The sequence below is a fragment of the Eubalaena glacialis genome, chromosome 2 (assembly GCF_028564815.1).
Source record: "Eubalaena glacialis isolate mEubGla1 chromosome 2, mEubGla1.1.hap2.+ XY, whole genome shotgun sequence".
NCBI lineage: Eukaryota > Metazoa > Chordata > Mammalia > Artiodactyla > Balaenidae > Eubalaena > Eubalaena glacialis.
In genome coordinates, this window is record NC_083717.1 from 17,015,658 (window position 1) to 17,027,262 (window position 11,605).

Below are 11,605 nucleotides of genomic sequence, written 5' to 3' on the forward strand. Positions count from 1 at the left end.
TCCTTTTCCCACTCCTCTACTACTCAGCTACAGGCATTTGCTCTAATGTATTTAATGTGTCCTTAGATAAATTTGATGTTTGAAAAATATATGTTTTATGCAAGTATTTTAAATTTGCGTAGTGTGCTACTGTAGATCTCTTACTTTTTTCTTTTCAACAGCCATACATTTTAAGCACTATTCTGTAGTTGCAAGTATATCTGAGCCATTGCTTCTCACTGATGCATCACACTCTAATGCTCTAGTCATCCAGTTCCCTGGTGATGGGATCCAATTATTTGTAACCACATGCCTTTTTCATGTTTGCAGGGTGAACACCGCAAGAGTGAGATTGCAGGGGCCAGGGTATAATTTGTTTTCCTGAAGTTCTACTCAGCTGTTCCAAAGCAGCAGTACTAGTTTGCACTTTCAGTTGCAGTGAAGGTTCCTGTCAGTCAACCACTCACTAACACTTGATGTTACCAGGCTTTCTAATTTGTCCTAATCAGGTGAGCATAAAGTGGTATTTCATTATTCCAAATTGTATTTTTCTAATCATGATCATCATCTTTAAGCAACCGTTTCCTTTTGTATATATTTTTATCCATATACATTTTTAGCAATTTAGGTATTCTGTTCTAAGGAAGGGTTTGATTTATTATCCATTTGTGTTGATGTGCGGGGGTTCCTTACATAGTCTAGATATTTATTGCTTATTGGTTTTAAATGTTGCCAATATTTTCTGCCACCTATGCCATTAACTATGTCTCTATTGTCTAGTTGATCAGAAATCTTTATTTTTAATGCAGTGAAATACATTAATTGTTTTATTGTGATTTGGGTTTAGGAGCCTTAGAAAAGTTATTACAAAGATATCTTTTACATTGATTTCTATTAATTTTATACTTTTGTCTTTCATGTTTAGATCTTTAATCCATGAGAAATCATTTTGGTATGTGATATACTACAGGGATCCAATATTATTTTTCTCCATATTATGAGTCATTTTTTTCCAGGACCATCTACCAAAAGAACCATTCTTTTCCTGATTGATTTATGAAGCCACATCTATTGTATGCTAAGTTCCCACAGAGATGGGATGTTCTTCAGGTCTCTGATTTGCTTCTTACACTAGTCTATTTGTTCTTACACTACTATCACACTATTTTTTAAATCGATTTATATTGTACCATTTATCTGGTAGGATAAGACACCTACATAGCTTCATTTTTAACAATTGCTCTAGCTATTCATAGACCTTTATTCTTCTACATAAAATCTGTATGGGAATTGCATTAAATTCTTAGGTTAATCTGGAGAGAAGTGGCAGCTTTACCATATTAGTCATTGCACCTTGAATATGAGGTATATTTCCATCCATTTTTTTCTTCTTTTAGTATTTCAAAAGTGACTTTAACAATTTCTCTATTAAGGTCTTATGTATTCCTTGTTAGACATACATAACCTAACCCTTGTTAGGTTAAAGTCTTAATGCTTAATTTTTGTTGCTATCTTATTTTATATTTTTCCAGTGAGTTATTGCTGGTATTAAAATGTATTGAATTTTACTAGCAGAGTTATCTGGCAATCTTTTTGAACTTTCTTACTGGTTCTAATAGTTTGCCTATATAGAAGTGAGTATGTCATTTCTCTTGCAAACATTTTCTCTCATATTGTCTGACAGGCTCTACATTTTATGGAACACTAGTGAGTAGAGAGATCATCTTTGGTTTGTTGCCAGTATTAAAGCAAATCAGTCTAAATTTTTTCCACTGAGTATGTTTTTGCTTTAGGCCTCTGCTAGATGGACATTTTAAGTCAAGAATGTCTTTTAATTTTTTTCCAGCATTATTGAGGTATAAGTGACAAATAAAAATTGTACAATATATGTATAAGGTATACAATGTGACGATTTGATATATGTATGCATTGTGAAATTATTACCACAAATAAGCTATTAACATATCCATAACCTCACATACTAACCACTTTGTATGTGTGTTATATGAACACAAGATCTAGTCTCAGCAAATTTCAAGTATATAATACAGTCTTATTAACTATAGTCAACATGCTGTACATTAGATTCCCAGATTTTATTCATCTTATAACTGAAAGTTTTTACCCTTTGGTCAACATCTCTCCATTTCCCCCACCTTCCAGCCCCAGGCAATAACCATTCTACTCTCAGATAGTATGAGTTCAAGTTATATACATACACATACACACACACACACACACACATTTTCTTTATCCATTCATCTGTCAACAGACACTTAGATTCTTTCCATATTTTGGCTGTAGTGAACAATGCTGCAGTGAACATTGGACCAGTGCAGGTAACGCTTCAAGATCCTGATTCCAATTCCTTTACATATATATATATACTCAAAAATGGGATTCTAGATCATATGGTAGTTCTATTTTTAACTTTTCTGAGGAACCCCTACACTGATTTCCATAAAGGCTATATCAGTTTACATTCCCATCAAAAGTGTACAAGGTTTCCCTTTTCTCCACATCCCTGTCAGCACAAAGAGTGCTTGTCTTTTTGGTAATAGCCATCCTGACAGTTATGATATCTCATTGTTGTTTTGATTTACATTTCACTGATGATTAGTGATGTTGAGCATCTAATCAAATACCTGTTGGATATTTGTATGTCTCCTTTGGATGATGTCTAAATAAGATCCTTTGCCCATTTTTACATCTTGCTATTGAGGTGTGTGAGTTTCTTATATATTTTGGATATTAACCCTTTATTAGATGTATGGCTTGTAAATATTTTCTCCCATTCCATATACTGCCTTTTCATTCTGTTGTTTTCCATAATGTTTTCTCTGCTGTTGCAGAAACTTTTTTCTTTGACGTATTCCCACTTGTTTATTTTTGCTTTTGTTTACTTTGGTTTCTGTGTTATATCCAAAAAAGCATTGCCAAGACCAATGTCAAGAAGAATTTTCTCAATGTTTTCACTTAGGAATTTTATGGTTTCAGGTCTTACATGTAAGTCTTTAGTACATTTTGAGTTAATTATTTTTTATGGTGTAAGACAAGGGTCCAATTTCATTCCTTCGCAGACAGCTATCCATATTTTCCTACACTATTTATTAAGGAGACTATCATTTTCCCCATTGTGTGTTCTTGACATCTTTGTGAAAGATTAATTGGCATATATGTGTGGGCTTATCTCTGAACTCTCTATTTGTTTCCATTGGTCTATGAGTCAGTTTTTAATGCCAGTAAGATACTGTTTTGATTACTATAGCTTTACAATATAGTTTGAAATCAAAACGTGTGATGCCTCCAGCTTTGTTTTTCTTTTCATTACTGTTTCTATACCCTTATTTATTATTGGTCTGTTCAGATTCTTAGTCTTAGTAGTTTGTGTTTCTAGGAATTTACCCATTTCTTCAGGTTCCAATTTGTTAACATATGATTGCTGACAGTAGTCTCCTATGATTCCTTTTTATTTCTATGGTATCAGTTGTAATGTCTCATCTTATTTCTAATTTTAATTACTTGAGTATGTTGAGTCTTCTCTCTTGGTTAGTCCACCTAAAGGTTTGTCAACTTTGCTTATCTTTTCAAAAACCAACTCTTAGTTTCATTGATCTTTTCTATTCTCATTTGTATTCTTGTTCTGTTTCATTTCTTGTTGCTCTGATCTTTTGAATCTCCTTTCTGCTAACTTTGGGCTTACTTTGTTCTTTGACATGTAAAATTAGGTTGTTTATTTAAGATATTTAAGGTACTTCTTTTTTCTTAATGTAGGCATTTACTGCTATAAACTTGCCTTAGTTTATGCTTCTGCTGCATCGCATAAGTTTTGGTATGCTGTGTTTCCAATTTTGTCTCAAGTTATTTTTTTGATATCCCTTTGATTTCTTCTTTGACCCGTTAGTTGTTCAGGATCTTGTTTAATTTCCACACATCTGTGACTTCTACAATTTTTCTTTTATTTTTGGTATCTAGGTTCATACCACTGTTATCAGAAAAGATACCTGATATGATTTCAGTCTTCTTAAATTGTTAACACTTGTTTTGCAGTCTAGCATATGATCTATGCTGGAAAATGTTCTGTGTACTCTTAGAAGAATTGTGTGTTCTGTAACTGTTGGATAGATTGGTCTGTATAAGTCTTTTAGATCCACTTGTCTGTAGTGTTACTCAAGTCTGCTGTTTCCTTGTTGATTTTTCCATCTGGATGATCTATCCATTGTTGAAAGTAAAGTATTGAAATCCCTTACTACTATTATTATACTGCTGTCTCTACCTCACTTCAGATCTGTCAGAATATTTGCTTTATATATTTAAGTGCTCCAATGTTTGGTATATATGTTATAATTTTTATATCCTCTTGACAAATGGACTCCTTCATAATGGTGTTCTTCTTTGTCTCTTGTGACAGACTTTGACTGAAAGTTTAGTGTGTCTGATAAAAGTATAGGACCTCTACTGTCTTTGCTTACTATTCACATGGGATATCTTTTTCCATATATTCACTTTCAGCCAGTGTGTGTCCTTAAAGCTAAATTGAGCTTTAAGTACTCAGCATACTGTTGGATCCTGCTTTTTAAAATCCATTCAGGCACTCTGTGTCTTTTGATTGGAGAATTTAATCCATTTGAATTTAAAGTAATTATTGATAGGCAAGGAGTTATAGCCATTTTGTTAACTGTTTTCTAGTTCCTTTTTTTTCTTCCTCTCTTGCTGTCTTCCTTTATGAATTATTGATTTTTTGAAGTGATATGCTTTGATTTCTCTATCTGTTGTATATCTACTGAGGTTTTTTTCTTTGTAGTTACCATGAGGCTCACAAACATCTTAAAGTTATAACAGTCTATTTTAAACTGATAATGACAACTTCAGTTGCATACAAAAATGCTACACTTTTACTTCTCTCCCTACCTCTTTTATGCTATTGACATCACACTTAACTCTCTTGATACTGTGTATCCATTAACAAATTATTGCAGCTATAGTTACATGTAATACTTTTGTCTTTTAACATTTATACCTGAGTTAAAATTGTTATATATACCACCATTACAGTATTAGAGTATTCTGAATTTGACTATATAGTTATCTTTACCAGTGAGTTTTATACTTTATATATCTTCCTGTTGTAACTTAGTGTCCTTTCCTTTCAGCCTGAAAAATTCCCCTTAGCATTTCTTATAAGGCAGATCTAATGGTGATAAACTCCTTCACCTTTTATTTGTCTGGGAATGTCTTCATCTGTCCTCATTTCTGAAGGACAATTTTTTCATGTATAGTGTTCTTGGTTGGCAGGTTTTTTGTTTTCTTTCATCTCTTTGAATATATTATCACACTCTCATGTCCTGCAAGGTTTCTGCTAAGAAAACTGTTGATAGCCTTATGGGGGGAGGGGAGGCTTTATGTGACAAGTCATTTTTCTCTTGCTGCTTTCAAAATTTTTCCTTTGTATTTGACTATTGACAATTTAATTATAATGTGTCTCATGGTAGTCTTCTTAGGGTTGAGCTTGCTTGGGGTCCTTTAAGTTTCATGAATCTGGGTGTCATGCCTTCTAAGATTTGGGAAGTTCTCAGCTTTATTTCTTTGAGTAAACCCTCTGCTCCTTTCTCTCTCTCTTCTCCTTCTGGAATTCCCATAATGTGTATATTCATTTGTTTAATTAATTATGTCCCATAAGTCCCATTTGCTTTCTTCATTCTTTTTCATGTGCTTTCCCCGCTCTAATCTCAAATGGTCTGTCTTCAAGTTTGCTAATTACTTCTTTTGCATGGTCAATAGGCTTTTGAAGCTCTCTAGAATTCTTTAGTTCTGTCATTGTATTCTTCAGCCTCGGGATTTTTCATCTGTTCTTTTTTTATGGTTTCTGTTAGTTTATTAAACTTCTCATTTTGTTCATGCATTTCCCTGATCTCATTTAGTTGTCTATAGTGTGTTTTTTTGCATATCATTGAGCTCCTTTAAGATGATTAGTTTGAATTCTTTGTCAGGCAATTAGTAGATTTCCATTTTGTTGGGGTCAGTTACTAGAGCTGCATCAGTTTCCTTTGATGGTGTTATGTTTGCCTGATTTTCATGATCCTTATAATCTTGCATTGGTGTCTATGCATTTTAAGGCACAAACACCACTTTCAGTCTTTACAGCGTGGTTTTAGCAGGTAAAGACCTTCTCTTGTTGGGTTCCTAGATGATGGGATTTGCTCTGGTATTGCAGTTAAGTGTGCTTGGAGCCAGATCATATGGCTCCTGCTGCAGGTATGGGCAGGCATGACTCCCAGCAGGTCTCTGGGCTGGCAGGATCACTCCTGGACCTCAGGTGAAAGTGGCTGGAGCCAGATAACAGGCTGATAAAAGGGTCCATAGCCAGACCAAGGTTGGAGGGCCTGCTACCCACAGCATAGATGTGGATCTCTACCTGGATCCCACAAAGGCACTATTGTCCATGGATAGGATAGCTGCCAAATTATTGTTGCTGTGTGGTGTTACCAGTGGATTTTCTCCTATTCTGCCATCTTGCTGATGTCACTCTCTGAATGCTTTTTAAAACTATCTACTGAGATTTTAATTTTTATTGAAGTATAGTTGATTTACAATATTGTGTTAGTTTCAGGTGTACAACAAAGTGATTCAGTTATACACACACAAACACACACACACACAAACACACATCTTTTCGAATTAGAGTTTTCCTCTTTTCCAGATACATGCCCAGGAGTGGGATTGCTAGACCATATGTTAACTCTATTTTTAAATTTTCAAGGAACCTCCATACTGTTTTCCATAGTGGCTGCACCAACTTATATTCCCACCAACAGTGTAGGAGGGTTCCGTTTTCTCCACAACCACTCCAGCATTTATTATTTGTAGACTTTTTGATGACAGCCATTCTGACTGGCGTGATGTGATACCTCATGTAGGTTTGATTTGCATTTCTCTAATAATTAGTGATGTTGAGCATCTTTTCACGTGCCTGTTGCCCATCTGTATGTCTTCTTTGGAGAAATGTCTATTTAGGACTTCTGCCCATTTTCTGATTGGGTTGCTTGTTTTACTAGTATTGAGATGTATGAGCTCTTTGTATATCTTGGAAATTAAGCCCTTGTTGGTCGCATTGTTTGCAAATATTTTCTCCCAGTCTGTAGGTCGTCTTTCTGTTTTGTTTAGAATTTTCTCCACTAGCTGATTAGAGTGTTGGATTTAATTACTAGATCTTCTCAGTATTCTTGCATTCCATCTTTTCCTGTGTGTGTGCCAAACTCTGCCTGTCCTTTTAAATGTGTCCCTTATAAATGACCTATTTTGATGCAGCTTTTTTACTCCAATTACCATTTTTGTAACAGCTATTACATTAGGGCTTATTTCTCTATTATTTCTTATATATTATACTGTATTTTCTATTTATTATAATTTTACTTATATTTTCTAGAGTCAGTTTATTTCTGCCTTACACATGACTCTGCTAATGAACAATTTTTAATCTGGTTTCCTCATTGGCCTGAATGACTCTTTCTAGAAGATGCACCGTAGTCTGACACTCTTCTATCTAATCTTCCTTCCTTCATTCTCGTGTGTTAGACCTCCATCACAATTTCAAGGCTCTCCTGGCCAACATCTGCTCCATCTCTCCCTTATCTTTCACAAGCATTTTCTCCAATAAATCTAGCACAATTCTAATTCTGTCTTGAGAACTGCTTCACAGGAGACATTTTTATTTTGTCATTGATCTCAGAGGAAATGCTTTCAATATTTTGTAATTAAGTATAGTGTTTTCTGAGTTATTCTTTTTTGCAGATTCCCTTTATCAGATAAAGACCTCCTCCCCTTCTATTATTAGTTTCTGAGTTGTTGTTTTTTTTAACATGACTATGTTTTGAATTTTATTTAATACTTATCTGCATCTATTAAGGTTATCAAATGATATTGTTCCTCAATTCTGTAATATGGCAGATTGTACTAATTAATATTTTAAATTGTTTTCATTGAGGTATAACATAGTAAAGTAGGTAAAGTGCATAATCCAAAGTATACAGTTCAATGAATTTTCACATTTGTATATAACCATATATCTACCACCAAAATCAAAGTCAAGATATAGAACATTTCCATCACTACAGAAATTTTCCTTTTGCTCTTCCCAGTCATCACCCACTCTCACCCAAAACTAATCACCATTCTGATTTCAATCACCACTGATTATTTTGTCTATCTTGAACTTCACATGAATAGAATCATACAGTATGTACTCTTGTGTCTGTATTCTCTTAGTCAACATTAATTTGTGAGATTTATCCAAGTTGTTGCGTGTATCAGTAGTTCATTCTTTTTTCCTTTAATCAGTGTTTTGTATTGCATTGTATAAACATATAATGAACACTTGGTTTGCTTCAAGTTGTTGACTATCAGAAATAGAGGTGCTATGAAACAATCTGTACATGACATCTGGTAGGCTTATGTACTCGTTTATCTAGGGTAAACACCTAGAAGTGAAATTGAAGGGCCGTAAGTTATGAATATGATTAAATTTACTAGATAATGCCAAACATTTTTTTACATTCCCACAAGCCACAAATGAAAGTTGCATTTGCTGGACGTTCTTGGGAATAGTCGATATTACCGTGTTTTTTCCATTTCAGCCACTCTGGTGTGTTTGAAGTAGCATGTAACTGCAGTCATGGTGTTAATATACATATCCCTGTTGCATAATTACATTGAGCATCATTTTCTATGTTTATTCATCATTTGGATCTCTTTAGTGACATGGCTGTTCAGGTCTTTTGCCAATTTTTCAGAGTGGGTTATTCTGCTTTTTACTTATTGATTGTAGGAATTCTTAACATATTCTGAATACAAATCTTTTATCACATGTATGTATTCCAAATTTTATTTCCCAGTATCTTGCTTGATTTTTCACTCTATTAATATTTCAATCAACAGAAGTTCTTAATTTTAGTGAAGACCAATTTATAATTTTTTAATTTATCTTTGTTTCCAATATTAGAAATTTCTGCCTACTTAAAGAAGATGCATTTCTCTAGTAGTAGTATGGTTCATTATTTCACATTTTGATTTCTGATTCTTCTCAAATTAATAATTATTCATGGTATTCAGAAGCACTAGAGTTCCTGATGACCGAGTCTAGGTAAATTCAACTGGCAGATTCACTCAGTCTGTATTTTTTAAAGAGCCTCTTTCATAGTGGATGTTCTTTGATGACCATTAAATGTGATACTACACACTGTGGGACCTGTGAGTTTATCTATCTGATTCTTTTTAAACTTCTTTTTCCCACTCTATTTTTTCTCTTTCTAGGCTTCTGACCAACCAGAGAAGTCATTCACTACTACCAATGAGCAAGTATTCTTACCTCAGGCTACTTCTCTTTACATACTAAGTGGACGAGCACATACAACCTGAGCTCTGACCTTTGGCAGGATTTCTCCTTGGAGGATTACCTGTCTTTCAGCACCACCTGAGTATGGAGTTAGAATATAGCAACAATCCATTTTTAACTTGCGTCCATATACAAGGTGATCCTTCCATGAATCTTGTTTGGCTTTTTTCCTCTTCCATCAGCTAGACATAAGGGACTCTCCCACCTTCTGAATGATGTATCTATGGATGTGATCTGAGGAGGTGCTGATGGTGGATGACATGGAGGTCTGAGTCATCAGCTCATTCAGCTTAACTTGAGCCCTCTGGCCTTACTCATGCCCTATTTTGGATGCACGGCAGCTACTAGAATAGATTGCTATTGGACCCACCTGTCATTTTAATGTGAATCATCTGACAAAACCCAGATTATGATTAACAGTTATAGTTTCATAGAAACTTGATGTCCCACAGACAGTAGTTCTCTATCAAGGTCCATTTTTTTATGTCAGCCTTGCCCTAAGGATATAGATTTTTATTCTGCTACTTGAGCTTGCCATAAACTCCATATTCATCTTTCCAACCACTTCATATAATAGAGCCTATCAGTTCATAGGATTCAAGCATCTTGTCTGCTTAACCCTAGACTGCACCTGCACCAGAGCTCTTTCCTGAGTCCATTCAAAGCTGGCAGCATCACCTGGTATATGGGTCAGGTGAGTATTTCCAAGTTTCAAATATGCATCCTCCAGAACCCAAATACGATTACCAGGCACTTTCTTTTATTCTTCATTGTGAGATTTGTGAAATGTAATAATTTGTCTTTCACTTTTGAGGGGATATCTTAGCATGCCCCTAATAACTTTACTGATTTGGTTTGCCACTGAATATTTATAGGGTTTGTCTCCCACCCCCTGGAGTACATATGGCTATGAAGGCATCCAGTGTACTGTGATCTCTTAACCATCTGAAATAATGAACTTAGTTCTGAAGACACAGTGAGCTGATGTGATATTTATCAGCATGTCCAACTGGATCACATCTCTTCAGATGTTTATGAGAGAGTGAGAGAGTAAACACTGCCATGTAGATGTATACTGTTGTCCATCCCAAGTGGATGCAAATTATTTCTGATCTTCTTTTCTGGTAAAAATGAAAAAAGAGCACATATAGTGGCCATGTACCAGAGGCCATGAAAATCTGCTCTAGCAAATATATCACATCTGTCATAGCAACTACCAGTGTACCTACTAGTTGAGTCTAGTAGGGGCAAACTGGCAAATTAAACAACATATGATGAAGACCACCATGCCTGCATCCTTTGAGTTATTAAGGTTTACATTAATTTCTGCTGTTACCCCTGAGATACAATAGGTTTTTAAAACTTACTATCTTAGATGGGTCTGTAGCAGTTTCAGAGGCCTCTATTTGGCCTTACCCACTGTATTTGTGTTCTGTTATTGCTGTAACAAATTACCACAGAGTTAGCATTTAAACAACAAAAATTTATTACCTTGCAGTGCTGTAGACTAGAAGTCCAACACAGGTTGCACTAGACCAAAAACCAGGTGTCAGCAGTCCTGTGTTCCTTTCTGGAGGCTCTACCAGAGAATCCATTTCCTTGCCTTTTGGGGCTTCTATACGCTACTCACATTTCCTTGGCTTATGGCCCCTTTCCTCCATCTTCAAAAAAATGTATCTTTCTGACCGTTTTCCCATAAACACATTTCTCTCTGGCCCTCTTCTGGTGAGAGCTGTTTCTGGATGCCTTCTCACATGGCCTTTCCTTAGGGCATGTGGACAAACAGTGAGAGAGCTCTGGTCTCTCCTCATGCAGACACTAATCTTATCAGATCAGGGTCCTATCTGTATGACCTCATTTAACCTTAGTTATTTCCATAAATGCCCAATCTCTGAATACAGTCACATAGGGTTTGGAGGACACAAACATTCAGTCCATAATATCTAGGATGAACCGTGGTTATTAATAACGTATCAATATTGATTCATTAATTAGGACAAGTGTACCTTACTAATATGATATTATTAAAGAAGTATATTAATCATGCCTTTTTATTTTCTGTATTTTTGATGCTTTGACATCTGGGGCCCTCCCAGGGCTAACCAATTCCTAGAGTTGGTAACTCACCTGAGAGCACTGTTCAAATACAAAGTAACCAATCCAGAGCCCACACCCAAATAATCTGCTTTACCAGGCCCTCTGATAATTGAGTCATTTAATTCTAAAATAATGTGT